The sequence below is a fragment of the Pongo pygmaeus genome, chromosome 19 (genome assembly GCF_028885625.2).
Source record: "Pongo pygmaeus isolate AG05252 chromosome 19, NHGRI_mPonPyg2-v2.0_pri, whole genome shotgun sequence".
In the NCBI taxonomy this organism is placed as follows: Eukaryota; Metazoa; Chordata; class Mammalia; order Primates; family Hominidae; genus Pongo; species Pongo pygmaeus.
The window spans coordinates 36,312,821-36,332,206 of NC_072392.2; positions in this window are offsets into that span (position 1 = coordinate 36,312,821).

A 19,386-nucleotide genomic window follows, 5' to 3' on the forward strand; every position below is an offset into this window, starting at 1 on the left:
TGGGAACCTGACCTAGGCATTGTAGAATATTTAGCATATTCTTCAGTGTATTAGTATTGGCTACAATTTAGCCAATATACTTGGTCTCTACCTGCTACATACTACTAGTGCTCTTCCCCCACTTGCAATAATCAAAAATGTCTTCACACACTGCCAAATATCCTTTATGCATGAAAATCACCCTTAGGTGGGAATCCCTGATCATGTTGACATGAAACTTTATTCAGAAAGTAACACAAATAGAGATGAAGTAATAAGAGGCATTTTGGAGGAAGACTCAGTAAGGTTAATGATGGTGTATAAATGAAATTAAAAATAAGGAAGAATCTCAAGTTGTTTTCTAGGTTATTAAAAATTTCCTAAAATTTGTTGTATTTTTAAATTTTTATCTTCTATGCTTCTCTTCATACCATTTCATTTACGTAGATTTGTCTCCCCTTCCTCTGTATGCTTAATAACGTTCTATTTATGTTTAAGGCCTAAATGATCTATTAGTCATCATCATTGTGACTATTTCCCCAGCCTGAAACTCTAACACAGTCAGAATATTTTCTTTCTTTTTTAAGCCATTAGATATCATTTATTGTGATAAGTTTATTCCTCATGTCTTTAATGATAGAACCTTGTGTCACCTTATACATCCTTTCACAACATGTCACACTGCAAGGCATATAATAAGTGCTTTAAAATGGTGAGTGATTTACTTAGCAATTAGATACAGGATAGTAACATTTTTTTCAGAATGTACAGTTATTATCATCACAGGTATTCAACATACATTAACATTAGTATTAATTTTGAAATAATATGCTGACTGCAGTCTCCATGTTTTTTTCCAAACATTTTTTGAATAGACAAAGTAAAATACAGATGTAAATTATAATTTTATTTTCACAAAGTATTTGATATTCAGAATGGTTATACTTTTATGTATGGAAACTAGAAGTTTATCAAGTAACTCAATAACCATCTCATATTAAACACAATAGATGGTCAAAAATGACTTTGAGGAAGGTAAGTGACTCTCCAAGAGACAGAAATCCTGTTTGACATGAATTAATATCATTTTCTTAAAGTTATCTTTTAGATCAGGGAACGTGTTCTTAGACTCAAAAAAAATTGGAATATTAAGAGAGTCTGTTTTAAGCCTAAAATTTCAATCTATAAATATTCTGTTCAATTGTTTAGAAAATATATGAGGGGTTAAAATTGTACTTCAGGAAAGTCTTTATAAAATTAAGTTTAAAATTGTAATAAAAATATTATACTCAGAATAAAGAATTAAAATGAACTTTCAGAACCAATGTATTTAAAAGTAACTGTTAGAAAATTTTCTATGTGTGTATCTGAATCAAGTGAATTATGTTGCTTCAATCTCTTAAACACCACCCCCTACTAGGTTATTGTAAATTATTTCACTAAGATTGAACTTCTTTAATAAAAAAAAATTTGCTTTTCACTTGTAGGAGAGTGCAATAGTATTTTGAGATTGTGTAATTTATTCCAAGAGAGTCTGAAGTTTTAGTTTAAAAATAAATCCTGCATTTTTAAAATTTAAAACACAAATAAAATGTGATTTTTATTGTGCCATCAAACAGAATTATGGATTATCAATATATATCAAGAGGTAGAACATTTTACATTGTTTAAATACCAAGATTAATTTAAGAAAAATTAAAATCTGAATATTTGGATGTCTATTTTGTTTGCAAGACCTCAAAAAAAACTAACTTGGACATTTACACAGAATTGGAAAAATGAAATGATATAATGATCTTTTGATGGAAAAAAGCCTTCTATTTGCTACTCAGAAACATTATTTAAAATAATCAGATAAAAGAAAATGAAACAGTATATATTTACATTAATGCTTAAAAAATAATTTTCTCTTGCCAGTTAAGCAGAACCATATTCCATTATGCAAATGCAGTTTTTGTGTTCTGTACTCTGTTCATCTGCCTTCACATAAAACTCATTAGGTAAAGTTCAACATACAGATTTTAAAATCATAGTATTTCTAGCTCTGCCATGGCAAATCTAAAAGCTGGCCTGCCTTATAATCACCTTCTTATAATTTTTACATTTCACTTTACCACATATTTGATACTTGTCATCTCTAAACTACCCGGAGTCACCATGATAGTTTCTTTTTAATCAAAATTGCAGTTGGTTGTTTAAGTTTGAATTTCTTCTTTAGTAATTAACCCTTGGCAAGGGAAAGGCAGTTTCACATCTATTGAAGCAGCCATTTTCTCAGTTTTGTGCCAAAGGTTATATATTTAAAATGAAAATAACATGGGGTTATTTTTATTTCTAGAGAAAGTTCTCACATTAAAAATAAAAAAACAGAAAAAGTTTATGCTATGTGAAATTTAACCTCCTTTGTTAATCACACTTAAATGAATGAGACTTGCATCAACAATTTCACAAACTTTGTTGTTGTATAATTTTTTAGTGATCCAAAGTTTTCACTAAATGTTGACTTTTCAGGATTCATAGCTAGAACTTTGACTATTTCTACAAAACACTCATAAAGCAATAGCACCTTATTTGTTGATATTTGACTAAAATATTACTATGATTATAAGAATAATATTAATTATGTAACGAATCACATTTAAAATAACCTTATATTGGGGCAATACTCACCACTTGGTATTTATATTATTAAAGGTGTAAATAAATTCATCTATTTATTAAATAGGGAATCCTTTCCCCATTTCTTGTTTTTGTCAGGTTTGTCAAAGATCAGATACTTGTAGATATGTGGCATTATTTCTGACGGCTCTGTTCTGTTCCATTGATCTATATCTCTGTTTTGGTACCAGTACCATGCTGTTTTGGTTACTGTAGCCTTGTAGTATAGTTTGAAGTCAGGTAGTGTGATGCCTCCAGCTTTCTTCTTTTGGCTTAGGATTGACTTGGCGATGCGGGCTCTTTTTTGGTTCCATATGAACTTTAAAGTAGTTTTTTCCAATTCTGTGAAGAAAGTCATTGGTAGCTTGATGGGGATGGCATGCTGGGAAAACTGGCTAGCCATATGTAGAAAGCTGAAACTGGATCCCTTCCTTACACCTTATACAAAAATCAATTCAAGATGGATTAAAGACTTAAATGTTAGACCTAAAACCATAAAAACCCTAGAAGAAAACCTAGGCATTACCATTCAGGACATAGGCATGGGCAAGGACTTCATGTCTAAAACACCAAAAGCAATGGCAACAAAAGCCAAAATTGACAAAGGGGATCTAATTAAACTCAAGAGCTTCTGCACAGCAAAAGAAACTACCATCAGAGTGAACAGGCAACCTACAAAATGGGAGAAAATTTTCGCAACCTACTCATCTGACAAAGGGCTAATATCCAGAATCTACAATGAACTCCAACAAATTTACAAGAAAAAAACAAACAACCCCATCAAAAAGTGGGCGAAGGACATGAACAGACACTTCTCAAAAGAAGACATTTATGCAGCCAAAAAACACATGAAAAAATGCTCACCATCACTGGCCATCAGAGAAATGCAAATCAAAACCACAATGAGATACCATCTCACACCAGTTAGAATGGCAATCATTCAAAAGTCAGGAAACAACAGGTGCTGGAGAGGATGTGGAGAAATAGGAACACTTTTACACTGTTGGTGGGACTGTAAACTAGTTCAACCCTTGTGGGAAGTCAGTGTGGCGATTCCTCAGGGATCTAGAACTAGAAATTCCATTCGACCCAGCCATCCCATTACTGGGTATATACCCAAAGGACTATAAATCATGCTGCTATAAAGACACATGCACACGTATGTTTATTGCGGCATTATTCACAATAGCAAAGACTTGGAACCAACCCAAATGTCCAACAATCATAGACTGGATTAAGAAAATGTGGCACATATACACCATGGAATACTATGCAGCCATAAAAAATGATGAGTTCACGTCCTTTGTAGGGACATGGATGAAATTGGAAATCATCATTCTCAGTAAACTATCGCAAGAACAAAAAACCAAACACTGCATATTCTCACTCATAGGTGGGAATTGAACAATGAGAACACATGGACACAGGAAGGGGAACATCACACTCTGGGGACTGTTGTGGGGTGGGGGGAGGGGGGAGGGATAGCATTGGGAGATATACCTAATGCTAGATGACGAGTTGGTGGGTGCAGCGCACCAGCATGGCACATGTATACATATGTAACTTACCTGCACATTGTGCACATGTACCATAAAACGTAAAGTATAATAATAATAATAATAAAAGAAAAAAATAAAAAATAAAAAATAAAAAATAAAATAAATAAATAAATTCATCTAAAAACCTCTGTACTGGGACATCACTTAATGTGCAAAACATTATAGTAGGCACTTTAAGTAATATATTATTCACTTGACTCATTTGTGGGTTATTATTAGTGACTTCATAAAAATCCCATTTAGTAAGACCTAGTGTGTTGAAAGAACAAGATTTCAAAAATGCTTTCAGACAGAATCAATTTCAAGGGCATATGATCTGATCTGTGCAGTCACATGGGGTCCCACACTCAGAAGGGCTTTGTGTCTGAACTTACAATTCACCCCAAATATATGTATTTCTTTTCTCTAGACTTAATTCTTCATATGGGTTTGATTTTTAAAATACATTATGTTTCCTAGGTCTTGAAATAGCTTTAAAAATAAAATCTGGGTTTTGAAAAATTGTGGACAGTGCTTTCAAAGAACAGATTTTCCTTGATATATATATTTAAATTTACTCTGTTAAAATAAAATAAAGAATTCTTTCCACCATAGGAAAGGTAGGCAAAATCATGACTTGGGGCCAAATCCAACTATGCCAATCCATTTACCTATTGTTCACAGCAGGGATGAGTAATTGTAATAAACACCATGTGGTCTGCAAAGCCTAAAATATGTATTATCTGTTCACAGAATAAGTGTTCTGACCCTAATTCCTCCATTAGAGTATAATAAATATTCTTTTTCGTGTACAGGTGAATACTAGGTGGGAATTTTATTTATTGCAGGACACTGACAAAACAGGGAGAAGTCAGCCACATGACTTACAAGAACATTAACACCTTATATTTGTACTGGGTTAATTAGCGGCCCCTGAAAACTCATGCCCACCCAGAACCTGTGAATGTAACCTTATTTGGAAATAGGATTATTATAGATGTAATCAAGTTCACATATGGCCATATTAAACTAGTGCAGCCACAAAATCCATTATTGAACTTAAGACATTGGATACTAGATAATTTCCTTTCCCTAATAAGGGAGAAATTTGGACATAGGAACATACACAGATGAAAGGTGATGTGAATATACAGAGAAGGAAGATGATGTGAAGAGATGAAGACATGAAGACACAAGGGAGAAGACCATGTGATAAAGAAAGTAGAGATTTCAGTGCCACGTCTACAAAACAAGGAATGCTGAGATTTCACAGCAAACGCCAGAAGGGAGAAGATCAACGAGGCATTCATTCCCAGAGCCTTTGTGGAGATCATGGTCCCACAGAAAGCTTGATTTTGGATTTGTAGCCTCCAGAACTGTGAGAGAGTATGTTTCTGTGACTTTTGGTCACCCAATTGTGGCATATTGTTATGACAGCCCTAGCAAAAGAACAGTATTTTAAATAATTTTGATGAATTGTTTACATATAATAAAGCTATTAAACCTTTTCTAACATTTTCTTGATTTAAAGTAGAAGACTTATGGCTATTAGTATTATAGCAGAAAGCTTATACTCTGAATAGCCTTTTATCATATGACAATTTTACAAAATACATAAATATTTTATTTCCTTTTGACAAAACAATTTGTATTGCATTTTAATTATAAATTATGACTTCATGATTCAACATATTCTTCAAAGATAATATAGATTATATGAAGGTTCATCGTAATATTCATTTAATAAAACACCAATCATCATTATGATTCTTAAGAGCATACAAATTAAAGTTATGATGAAAAGTGTAGCTTAATTTATTTTTATTACTTATCTCTGCTAATTTTATAACCATTAAATCATGTAAAGCAATTATTGCCAATCATCACAACCCAAGAGCAATAACTGTTTTATTTCTTAATTAAATACTTAGAGCACTTCATTTCAAGTGTTACCAAATACTTACTAATTTTTTGTTAGGAATAAACATTTGTAATTCAGGAGGATAAGCTTGGATATCTAAACTACCAGGGATTTTGAAAAAAATAACTTTGTCAAAATTACATAAAGAAAAACATGAAAGCATGGGTAACCATGAGTGGCTTAGTACCCATTTTTTTTGTAGCAATTTATTACCTTTACTTGTTCATAAGCTTTCCTGGTACATTCCAGGATGCTCTACATATTTTAGTGCTATTAGAGACCACTGAACTTGTGCTGCCACATTTATCACTGTGTAATATGTAGATCCAAGTGCTGTTTTCAGAACCCCAAACAACATTTATTAAATTTGCTAAGTAATTATATTTACTCATGATAATTTCAATTCCACAGTGAGAATCAGCACAGGTGTGACTAGCAGTTATATTTCTTCATGCACAGCGCCCCTGCTGTGCATAAAGCATCCAGTAGTAATTTTCTTTAATTAATTGCTTCAGCCAGCCTGAGCCACTCTTTTCCCCTAATTTGATGCTTTCCATTGTGTTTCACAGAAAACCGAATAGTCTGAAGTGCGGCTACTTATAATTACAAGAATTGAAATACAAACACACTTGTGTCTAATATAGTCTTGGAGTCAACCCTGCAGGGTTTACGTGGGCATCTATGTGATACAAACAATTTGAGAAACTCTAATAGCCCAGAAGCAGAGAGAGGGAAACAAGGAAAGGAAAGAAATGCAAAGTAAAATAGATGATTGCAGTTCTCAAAATGATTATGAAGTTTGCTTCTAATATAATGATACTGAAATCCAAACCAATCTTGTGACAATTCACTTTTCTATTGTTTCAGAATTTAAAATTATATTCATGTGTTTTCCAAAGATGTGTTACGAATGTGCATTCAAGTGTTATTGAACTTCTTGGAGTACATCAAACATACTCTGTGTGTGTGTGTGTGTATGTTTTTCTACTGACCTTACCTGTGCACATTCTGCTTCATCTAACTAAAGTGTAAGGGAGAAGATTTATTTTGTGCTTTTAGGTACACTCAGTTTTTGTCGCATGTGTTTTAAACAAATGAACAATTTGACGGATGAATAGTGCTTTTAGTGCCTTTAAAATGCTAAATGGTGATCACTAAAAGTTCTTGCAATGTAATATTTTAGCTTTCAGCATCACAGTTAAATAATAGTCAATGAGTTCAGTTCATTGCACTTGTGCAGTATATAAAAAGGTAAACTAATGTTTTAAAGTGTTTAAAGAAACAGAACTCTTCATATATTCTGCAAAAATTTCATTCAATGAAACACAATTGAAGAAGCAGTTTGCTTTTGGAAAGCTCGATTACCATAGAAAATAGAATGCTATTACTGAAGAAACAGTTTTCCCTAGAACAAAGCAAATGGCTATACAATTTGAAATCTAACTTGCACCTGCATGAGTGAGAGATAACTTTTGATTCCATTAATCTCTGTCACTCTTAGCAACATTGTGGGTATTGTGTACAATTTGAGGAAAGTAACATTGGCTCATGTAAATGGAAGACATCTGTTTAATAAAATCATTTTTGTTCCATTTATGTTTTTTATTTTTTATCTTATTTTATGTATTTATTTTTTTGAGATGGAGTCTTGCTCTGTCGCCCAGGCTGGAGTGCAGTGATGCTATCTTGGCTCACTGCAAGCTCCACCTCCCAGGTTCAGGCCATTCTCCTGCCTCAGCCTCCCAAGTAGCAGGGACTACAGGTGCCCGCCACCACACCCAGCTAATTTTTTGTATTTTTAAGTAGAGACGGGGTTTCACCGTGTTAGCCAGGATGGTCTCGATCTCCTGACCTTGTGTTCCGCCTGCCTTGGCCTCCCAAAGTGCTGGGATTACAGGCGTGAGCCACCACACCCGGCCCATTTATGTTTTTAAGTATGATATTTAGATGATGGGCCTGAATTTACCAGGAAGTTGTGTATGCCCAGAGGAATGTCTAAACATACTACCTCTATATCATTATTGGAATAGCTGAAATATCACTCTGGTCCAACAAAAGAGATGCTCTTCTATTAATTTAAATGGGTTTGTTCTTAAGATTTTGAAGATTTAGTCCATTGAGAACTGACTTAAATAGAAAACTTCTTGCCTGGAAAAATACATAAACATCACAAAATCTCCATGTTAGTTTGGGAGGAGACACATATTTATTTCCTAAAGCTGTCCTTGAGAATTGACAGATCTTAGGAAAAGACACCTTATTCAAATAGCTACACATATTTATTTCCTAAAGCTGTCCTTGAGAATTGACAGATCTTAGGAAAAGACACCTTATTCAAATAGCTACCCCATTAACAAAGCTATTTCTCATTGTGTGTGTAGCACACTGTTACCTCATATACACATTTTACTCTTGTTAGGGCTGAGAAAACCATACCCCAAAGTATGGCACTTGGGCATGCTGAGTACTTTGAAATACAGGAAATGGAAGCCTCGGAAGCAAAGTCTCTCTGACCTTCTCCTGTACTCCTGTCTCCTGCTGCCTTTCTCTCCCTGAAGTGATTCATACAAACCAAGGTTTGTCTTCCTCAAAGCAGGTTACATAAGCTAGAACTACCTTCCCACCAAAAAGCCATAAAACCTGGTCAAGCCACACTCATCCTTCTCCCTTGACCACCCTTATTTCCTCCAGGTTTGTTGCCCCAGGTGTGGAGCAAGAGGTGTCTTGCCTCATATTTGGAAATAATGAATGCTATGCAGAGAGACCAAGAAATATCTGAAAGAACAAACCTTGCAGGTACAGTTCAATTTTTACTAAATTAATAAATCTAATGTTCTATTACTAGATAATACCCTTTTGTCCATTTAAATTTTTTACATGGCTACCCATTTTTCATCTAATCTAAGCATAAAACAACACTTTTCCCTGTGTCCTTGGGCCTTCATTTCTGAAATCTCACATGTCACATAAATATTTGATTAAATTTGTTATGCTTTTCTCTTGTTAATACATCTTTTGTTATAGGAGTGTTGGCCGTGACACCTATGATGGGTGAGGAAAGGTATCACATGTTTTCACCCTTACAACTCTTCTTGAGCCTTCAAAATCACCCACTGCTTAATTTCTTTAGACATGGTTATTAGCATATGGTCATAACAAAACTCTTTCCATTCCCAATTGGCACTAAAAATAACAACAATAAATATATTCTATTAAATATTTTACCAATAATATTTGATATTTTGCAATAAATTTTTTTCTAGATATGATATATTTTAATTATACATTATTTCATTGTTTCACATTTGGGAACATTTTTGTAAATAATTACATAAATCTCTGAGTAGTCTCTTAGTGCATATTCTTAGTTTTGAAATTACTTGCTCAAAAAGTGTGAATGTGAAGAAATTCTTGAAACACATTAAGTTGCTCTCTACAAAATTATAACCATTTATATTCTTACCAATGTTGACAAAAAGAGCCAAAATCTGTAAAATACTTGAAAAGACTGATTCTTAGCCAAGTATGAGTGAGCAATGGCCTATAGCACAGCCCTCAAGAGATCGTAAGAAAATGTGCCTATGGTTGTTGGGACACAGATTGGTGTATTACATTTTAGGGAGACAAAAGACACCAATCAATACATATAGGGTGTACATTGGTTCACTCCAGAAAGGCATGAAACTGGCTTCCAAGTCACAGTTAGACTCAAAGATTTTCTGATTGGCAATTGGTAGGAAGAGTTAAGCTATTATACAAAGACTCAGCATCAATGGACAGGAATTGTCTGGGTTAAGTTAAAGGGTTGTAGAGACCAAGGTTTTATTATGCAGACAAAGCCTCCAGGTAGCAGGCTTCAGAGAATAGATTGTAAATGTTTCCTATCAGACTCAGAGTCTGTTCTATCAGCAATTCCAAAACAGAGGAGGGTATAATGAGACATGGCTGGTTTCCCGTTCCCATCATGGCCTCAACTAGCTTTTCAGGTTAACTTTGGAATGCTCTTGACTGAGAGGAGGTGGTCTATGCAGATGGCTGATGGGATTTAGAATTTTACTTTTGGTTTATACCAGTGATTTGGCACTCTTAGGGCTCAGGATACATCCGAGCCTAACTCTCATATGACTGTTGGAGGGCAGAATGTACCACTGCGAAGTAGATTCATTTGGTATATTTTCAGCTGGTTATCCTGAGAAACTGCAGACAAAGGAGTAGCTCTGAAAACTGTCCTTTTGTAATCTGTAAAGAAAATCTACTGAAGAAAATAAAAATATTTTATGCTGTACTAGTTTGTTTTTACAGTGCTATAAAGAACTGCCTGAGATTGGGTTATTTATAAAGAAAAGAGTTGTAATTGTCTCACAGTTCCGCATGCCTGGGGAGGCCTCAGGAAATTTACAATCATGGTGGAAGGTGAAGGAGAAAGCAAGCACCTTCTTCTTCACAAGGGGGAAGAAAAACAGACAGCAAGGGGGAAACTGCCACATACCTTTAAACTATCAGATCTCATGAGAACTCCCTCACTATCACAAGAACTGCATGGGGGAAACCTCACCATGACTCGATCACCTCCAGGCAGGTCCCTCCCTCAACACGCAGGGATTACAATTCAAGATGAGATTTGCGTTGGGACACACACCCAAACAGTATCATACCCCAAAATATGGTTATTTGGCATACATGGAGATGGCTGTTCAGAGCGCCAGCAAACAGATGTAGCCTTACAAAGCTGTCTTTTGTGGCAGAGATTTGCTTCTGTGGACAATCTGCATTGATGCAGCCAGGACTTCCCTTTCCTGGATCTAGCAAAGAGTAACTGAGAGTCTGACAGCTTTAAAGGCCTGAAAGAAATATATGCCATCTATTCTATCTGAGGGCAGCTACATGCAAGGTTTCATTTACATTACAAGGTCACCTTTGTTAGCCAAGCCTCCACTTCTCTTCTATCCATAACCTGCCTGCTATAACCTACTATAACCTGATTTAGCACCATAACCTATTTTCACCTGGGCTCTGAGTCCCCATTCTATCTGTAACCTCAAGGTGGTATATAAGCTTCTATACCCCACTAGCGGTTTGGGTAATCACTCCGGATCTCTCCATGTGCACCTTAATAAATGAGATGGCTTTTCTCTTATTAATCTTTCTTTTGTGAGTTGAATTTTCAGTGAGCCTTCCAAGGGTGAAGGGGAACTTTTCTCCTTGCCTCATCACTGCTTTAGTAAAAGTACTTAATACAGATGTCCAATACAGAAAGATATCTCCTCTGAGACAATTTTATTACCTGAGATATTTTTGATCTGCAGAACAAGACAACATTTATTTACCATACATCTCCACCCCCTCACCCTTATAACTTGTCTTCACCATCCTTCACAAACTCCAAGCCTCAAATATTTTTCTATAGCTCAGAATGCTATATAAGCATCAATCATCTGGCTTTTCATTGAATCTCATATTTCTGTTGGACTGCTGTGCATGTACATAGTTAACTATAGTTTTTTTTGTCAGTAATCTGTTTTATGATCATTTAATTTGTAGTCTAATGAAATAATCTAGGAAGGTAAAGGGAAGCCACTTTTTCCTCACTGATGATGAAAAGTCCATTTCAATATATCATCAATAACTCAACAACATGAAGTTTATCCATTGAAAAAACAATAAAAAATGACATTTATTGTGATCATCCTATGAAAGACATTTCCCATGAAACAGCCGGTATAAAGGGTTTATCAGCAAACCCCCAACCAGCCCGCACACTGGGATTGGTGTGCACTGTGGTGGAGCCTCAGGGAGCCTGAGCCATTTGCAGCAGGGAGGAGCCAGGCTCCTCCTTTTCCTGGGCAGAACCTGGTATTCAATCTGCAAGACAGGAAGTGAACAGCAGGGACTCTGGGTTTGTGGAGGGTCCCTTTTTCCCTAATAAATCCCACTTTCTTCACCCTTCAAATTGTCTGCGAGACTAATTTTTTATGGCCATGTGACAGGGATCCCATCTTTAACTGAACTAAGGAGAGAATCCTGTAACACAGAGACCCTCAATCACAAAACAAGTTAATAGACCGTGTCAGTGACTCATGCCTATAGTTCCAGCACTTTGGGAAGCCAATACTGGTGGACTGCTGGAGTTGAGGAGTTTGAGACCAGTCTGGGCAACATGGAGAGACCCCATCTCTACCAATAATACAAAAATTAGCAGGCATGGTGGCACACACCTGTAGTCCAAGACACTAAGGTAGGAGCATGGCTTGAACCCAGGAGGTAGAAGTTGCAGTGAGCCAAGATCACTCTACTGCACTCCAGCCTAGGTGACAGAGTGAAACTCTATCTCAAAACAGCAAAAACAAAGTCCACAGGTAATAGATTTTATAACAACTACAGGGCAAATGAAAAATCAATTTGATGTGACTACTTTTTTTAACTATTGTCAAATCAAAAATTGCACTGGATAAAGTTCAATAGGAAAGGAATACTTCATTCAAAGCCATTGCAGTAAATGTTAGAGGCCAGAACTCACTCTGAACTCAACTCAGATGAAACAACAAGTGGGAGAGTTTTTATATACTAGGGTAAGCAGTTTTCACTGCATGATGTTAGAAGGGAGACTGATCTGTGGGATGTATGGAGCACATTTAGTTATTCCTGAGTTTTCAAAATGTTTTTCTTTGATATTATGTCATCCATCTGTGTTTGCTGATTGGTACCCATTGATGTTAGGAGTCTGCCCTCCCAAGGAGATTGGAAACTGGGGTGCTATCTCCTCAAATATTTACATTTCAAAGAGATGGTTCCCAGATCCTTTAGGAAGATATTCCTAAATTCTAAACTGGCAAGATGCTTTTAACAAGATTTGCATCTCAAAGGGGCAAAGAGGTAATATGGAATGATAAGTGTTCCAATGTAAATGTTCTAAGAAAAGAGAGGTCAGAGGCCTAGAAGAAGAAGAATCCTGTCTAAAGATTAGTCATGCTGAAGGGAATATTAACATCCTCTTGATCTCTTGCAATAATAGTTTAAGGCACAGCATTAATATCAGAGGCACATGAACCAGGACAATTCCATCTTGAATAGGAGCTGTGTAAAATGAGGCTGAAACCTAATGGGTGCATTCCCAGACAGTTAAGGCATTCTACGTCACAGGATGACATAAGAGGTTGGCACAAAATACGGGTCATAAATCCTTGCTGATGATACAGGTTGCAATAAAGAAGCCAGACAAAACCCACCAAAACCAAAATGGCGACGAGAGTGACCTCTGGTCGTACTCACTGCTACACTCCCACCAGTACCATGACAGTTTACAAATGCCATTGCAATATCAGGAAGTTACCCTATCTGGTCTAAAAAGGGGAGACATGAATAGTCCACCCCTTGTTTAGCATATCATCAAGAAATAACCACAAAAATGGGCAACCAGCAGGCCTCAGGGCTGTTCTGCCTATAGAGTAGCCATTCTTTTATTCCATTACTTTCTTAATAAACTTGCTTTCACTTTGAACTTACCCTGAATACTTTCTTGTATGAGATCCAAGAACCCTCTCGTGGGGTCTGGATTGGATCTCTATTCCTGTAACATATTTCTGGTGACTACAGAAGGGACTCTAATGCAGAAACCCTGACCCAATTGCCACCTTTGGGTAAGTGTTGGTGTCCTGTGACATTAAGGCAATACCTTAAAAAATTAAGCCAAACTAGCAAAGCACTTGCCTTTGTGATGGCAAAAACGTTATGCCATTGAAATTTAGATTAGGTAAAAGTTCAGACTTATTTCCTTAAATATCACATTTACCAGGGAATCTTTGCTGCAGCATGGTTTAGGAATTATACTTTTTGCTAAGTCTCTTATTTTGTGTTTCTATTTGAATGATCATTAGCCTTTGGGACTCAGATGTTTGAACACAGAGAAACATGGGGAGAGACATATGGAAGTCTTTTCTGAGCTGGATTTTTAAGTTCAAGAGAACGTCTAAGTGACAACCTAGACCTAGATCAGGAAATATTCTCAGGCAATTTATACATGTTGGATCTGGATGTTCGGATAGACCCTAATTACAGAATGTGTTTCTGAGATCTGAACTCCAGGACAGGCATTCTAACAGGAGATGTCAGTTATTTTAAAATGAATATATTACAGATTCTGTTCTCATGTAGTTTACAATCTAGCAAAAGTGGTAAGTTGTGCATATAAATGCACTCAAGAAGCAGATGATCTACAGATGTTACATGTAGATATGTATTTATTGTTAAGTTTAACATTTTAATAACCTATTTTTCTTATTGCCATCTTTCTGTTAAACTCAACTTTCCTTTCACTTTTTCTGCATACCTTACTATGTTTCACAGTAATTGCTTTTCTGTGAATATTCTATTGCTCTCCTCCCTCAAGGGAAAACATTCTGTTGTCTATTCATATGTTTTTGTCTCTTCCTTCAGTTAATTTACTGAGCTCTAGCTACTATTTACTCTCAAGGTGAACTTCCTGCATTATTAAAAAGTGACATCATGTAACAGTTCAATTCTCTAGGTTATAAAAGACACAGGTATGGTGTTATTATGATGTAAATGTATTATGCTCTATGGCAAAAGTAAATGCTTTCTTCTTCCCCAAAGAAGATTGCTGACAATGTTTTCTGGTTTTATTTATTATCAAATTTTAAAGGTATCACTGCATTTCAGTCCATATTGAAATATGCAAAGGAATAATGTTCTTGTCTCATGGTTTATTTCTTGTGTTTTTTTCTCGTAATCACTTCCAATAACGTCAGTAAATAATTCTATTAATTTACACTTAAGAAAAAAACAAACTGGCACAATAGATGTTTCAGTTCTTAAATTACCAATATTCTAGTGAAATTCATTGTAATGCCTGCAGCATGAAACATTTATGATTAATACCAAATTTATTTAAAAATTATATATAATTTGTTAGGTTATGTGAGATTTCCTGGCCTCATCAAACAGATTTTAGTATTGGCCAGGCACAATGAGGAGAGAAGTGGATGTGGAGAGCGCGCAAGCCAATGCAATTCAGCTTCCCTCTTCCTGTGCTAAGCAAGAGAAATTGGCTGTCACTGCAGTAAGCATAAGCCTGGCTAAAGGGGAACCATAAAAATATGTGATGGAGGTGACTTTTCTGTCCCCTGCCAAATAAAGAATGATACTAGCTCCCTCCAAACACAAAAGAAAGAGAGAACCGAAAAAGCACCAGATAAATGTTAATGCTTGCAAGAACTACTTTGAAAAATCTCTCCTAAAGGGGGAAAAGTAAACAAAAGAATACACATTCATATTTTTTCTACCATTTTTGCAGCTGAACAGACCCTTGCTTTCAGCAGCAATTTATGGACCCTAAGTTAAAACTTTTCTCATATAAGAAAGTAAAATGTTAGAAAGGAAAACCTTACATTTTCTACCCCAGATCTAGATCTCTAGTGAACGCATAAGAAAAGACTGAAAGAAAGAAATTGACTTTCTTGGATGGAATTTTACTGAGTCACAGTCAATTGATACTTTTTAAAAATCCTTAAATTCATTTGTTAATAAAATAATTCAGCAAAAGTACAACTTAAAGTCAGACTGTTAATTTCACATACTTTAAACAATTTTGCTTGCTAGAATTTAGAAATTAAAGGTGCAAACCCATTTGCACTTAACCTCAGCTAGGGTTTAGGCTGCTCTTATCTATCCAAAGTGACTCTGCATGAGAGGAATTAGATTACAAATCTCATGACCTCGCATCATGCATACGTTAGGCAGAGAAGCCACTTGCTTATTTTAAACAATACAGTCATACACCACACAATGACTTCAGTCTAAATGACAGACTGCATATACAACAGTGGTCTGATAAGATTATAATAGTGTATTTTTAGGTACTTTTTCTATGTTTAAATATGTTCAGATACACAAATACCACCATTAAAATTGCCTACAGTATTCAGTTCAGTAACATGTTGCACAGATTTGTAGTCGACGGGAATAGACTATGCCATGTAGCCTAGATATGTAGTAGGTGATACCAGTTAGGTTTGTGTAAGTATACCCAATGATGGTTGCATAATGACATAATCACCTAATGGCACTTTTTAAATTTTTATTTATGTATATTTTATTTATTTATTATTTATTTTTGAGACGGAGTCTTGCTCTGTCCCCCAGGCTGGAGTGCAGTGGCGCGATCTCGGCTCACTGCAGGCTCTGCCTCCTGGGTTCATGCCATTCTCCTGCCTCAGCCTCCCCAGTAGCTGGGACTACAGGCGCCCGCCACCAAGCCTGATTAATTTTTTTGTATTTTTAATAGAGACGGGGTTTCTCCATTTTAGCCAGGATGGTCTTGATCTCCTGACCTCGTCATCCACCTGCCTCGGCCTCCCAAAGTGCTGTGATTACAAGCGTGAGCCACCGCGCCCAGCCCTTATTTATTTTTTGAGATGAAGTCTCGCTCTGTAGCCAGGCTGGAGTGCAGTGGCACGATCTCAGCTCACTGCATCCTCTGCCTCATGGGTTCAAGAGATTCTCCTGCCTCCGCCTCCCCAGTAGCTGGGAATACAGGCGTGTGCCACCACACCCAGCTAATTTTTGTATTTTTAGTAGAGACAGGGTTTCACTATGTTGAATGGCACAATTTTTAGAATGTACCCCCTTAGTTAAGTAGTGCATGCCTATATATTCTATATAGTATATATGTATTTTGTAAGCTTGCTTACAACTCATTATTTATGTGATAGTACCAAAGAAGTCTTATCATTATAGTTTCTTCTTGGCTTCTTTATGCAGAAGACTATATGTGCTAAGAAAAAAACTTTTAATATACAATTAAAAATATCCTCTATATAAGATCTATGCTCACTTTGAATGTACAAACATTCTTAAAAAAATTTTTATAAAATACAACCGATTTCTTTGGTGATGTTAAGTGGAAGCATGGCTTATTAAATGAAAACTCCATAAGAGAAAGGAAGCTCTCCCACTTGGAGTGATTTTTGATGCAGATGCCATTAATGATCCTCCAATAACTAACACTAATTATCTTGGCAATAACTTTCCGCCTTACTCAGAAATAAAAGCTTATGATCCCTTAGGGATATGGACTCGACAGAGTTGTTCAACTCCACAGCAACTGAGCAGGCAGACTATGTCAGAATGTCAGACTGAACTTGACGTAAGAATGTTAAGAGAGGGAGATCACCAGTCTTTGTGATTTTGTGGCCATTAAGTCACTTTTAGTATGAGAGCTGATTTCACAAATTACATACGACACTCAGAAATACCTTCACTAAAAAAAGGAAGACACATCCCTCTATCAGATTAATGTTTCTCAACTTCATTTTTTACCTTTTCCTAAGGAGCATTCATGAACTTTTCTTTTTCCAAGTCATTGCCTTCCATTAAATTTTAATGCTACAGTTATACTGTGTATTTATTTACTGTATTTATATCCGTACTTTATACATGAGTACAATCTTATTATTATTATTATTATTTTACATAGCCAGTTTTGGCCCCTGAGGGACAATATAACTCCCATTACTCAACTGTTGCTTGACAGAAAGAAAAATTATTCCATAGAGAAGTAATACTTTTTTATTTAGATTCTAGATACCCACTCTTTTCACTTCTTAGCTAAAGATAACTTTTATTGAAAATCTATTTCTCAAAAAAATCATTTCTAGTTAAATACAATATAGTTACTGTGAAGTGGATAGAGTTTGACTACTAACTGTGCACTGAAAATTGCTAATGCTATACCTGTAGCATAAAATCTTGTTAATTCTATTATCTTTACCCTAGAATTTTGCTGTATATTTTAGTGAATGTTAAAATATAGTAGCTGAAGGACCCTCAGCTACTTTAAGGCAAAATGTGCACTGCACCTCTTCTTTCATAGAAAATTGATCTTTGTCAAACTATTTCTTCTCATGCATCCACCACTTCTATTTGTCCTGTATGTATACTGACTCCAGGTTCATAATCTCTGAAATTTATTATGATTTCTTATATTTATTCTTTGCTCATCATTTACACTATGCCTGTGTTAAATTGACCCTCCTCCTCCCATATGTACATTATTGAATTATTCTGTTGTCTCTCTGACTCCAGTTTTGACTACGAACTCAGTCATCTTCACTGTTCCTTGGATAATTTCACTAATACAGAAATCTATTTATATAATTCCTTTTTGAAATGACTCCCCATTTCTCAAGAAACAATGTTAAACCTCTTTAGCTGAACATATGGACCTGACCTTCATCTGACATATCCAGTTTTATATGTAACCACTTCTATGCAATTTCAAAGCAATATTAAATTAATTATGTCAATTTCTGCAATTACTCCATGTGGTTATACTTTTCTGAGGCTTTGCATATGACTGCCAACCCCCCCAGCCTTCTTAAGTGAGCCTCCTCAACCTTCAAAGTCCCGTTCATGCCCTGCTTCTATGAAGCCTTCCTCTACTCTCTAGGTGGAGTTTAAGCTCAAACTGTGCTACTTTGTTATTTAACAGTGACTTCAACTATAACAATTATAATATTTGTCAAATATTTTTATGTCTGCCTCAATTATGCTTGATGGCAAGAAAAATTTAGTTTTTTTATATTTACATCAGGTGGTCCAACTCAATGTTTACTCACATAATAAATGAATTAAATAATGAATAAATGAATTAATAAATGTATTATCAATAAATGAATGAAAAAATTGGGAGGAGAAAATATGGCTAGAATGAAGGAATTTCACAGCAACCACCACCACCACAAAATCAAAATAGCAAAAAGTCACTAAGCAATTTAAATAAAATTATTCCTATAGCAATAAAATGCAAAGCAATTTTATATTCATTCTCTAAGTTAATATAATCTCTGGGCTTTCAAAAAAAGGCATACTATTCTATCTAGTCAGTGATAAATGAATTATGCTTTCTTAGTGAGGTATATAGTAACCTTGTAAATGTTTGAATCCATAAGCCAATAACTCTTTACACAAAATTTAACAGTGTGTTTGCTAGCGTGCTGATGTTGTTATCATATGCTTATAGATACTTATAAAAAAAAGTACCTTAAAAAATGAAACGCCCCAATAGATGTACTGGAAATATTGAAGTAAAATTATGTTTTCTAGAGTTAATTTTAGTATCTCATGCTATCCCAAAGATAAATGAGCCAATTTTCTACAAAATGGATTATTAATCCTACCAATTATATATAAAATACCAAAATGTCTGATATCAGCATTATCTGCTTAAACTAGAATAGTGACTCATTCAACTAAAAGGATTCGCATTTATACTTT